This window comes from Penaeus monodon, chromosome 32 (genome assembly GCF_015228065.2).
Source record: "Penaeus monodon isolate SGIC_2016 chromosome 32, NSTDA_Pmon_1, whole genome shotgun sequence".
Classification (NCBI taxonomy): domain Eukaryota; kingdom Metazoa; phylum Arthropoda; class Malacostraca; order Decapoda; family Penaeidae; genus Penaeus; species Penaeus monodon.
The window spans coordinates 20,081,333-20,081,742 of record NC_051417.1 but is presented as its reverse complement, the minus strand read 5'-3'; positions in this window follow the sequence as shown (position 1 = coordinate 20,081,742).

Here is a 410-nt window from a genome sequence, read left to right as displayed (position 1 = left end):
AGGAACCCAAAACAAAAACAAAAGTTTTAATGTCTTAGCCTCCAAGGCAAAAAGGAAATCATGATATAAACCATTGCGATTTTAGACAGTTAACATATACTAAATTCTATGTATGTGATAAAAAAATCAAACAAAATATATAAGTAAATACATTACAAATTATTCATCACGCAAACAAAAATAAGTGACGATAATATCAGCAGAAAAACTTTGAACATCAAAAGGAAATTAATCAAACGACCACACCTTAAGCAAAAGGTTATAAACAACATTCAGTATTAGTGCACGCAAAGGGCATCGGAGGGACATTGCAGCCTGACCGCAAAGGCTGAGGCCCCGACAATCAAATAAACTTTTTATCGTTAAGTTCTCAAAAACATTTTCTAAAAGTTCACTGAATACATTCTCTC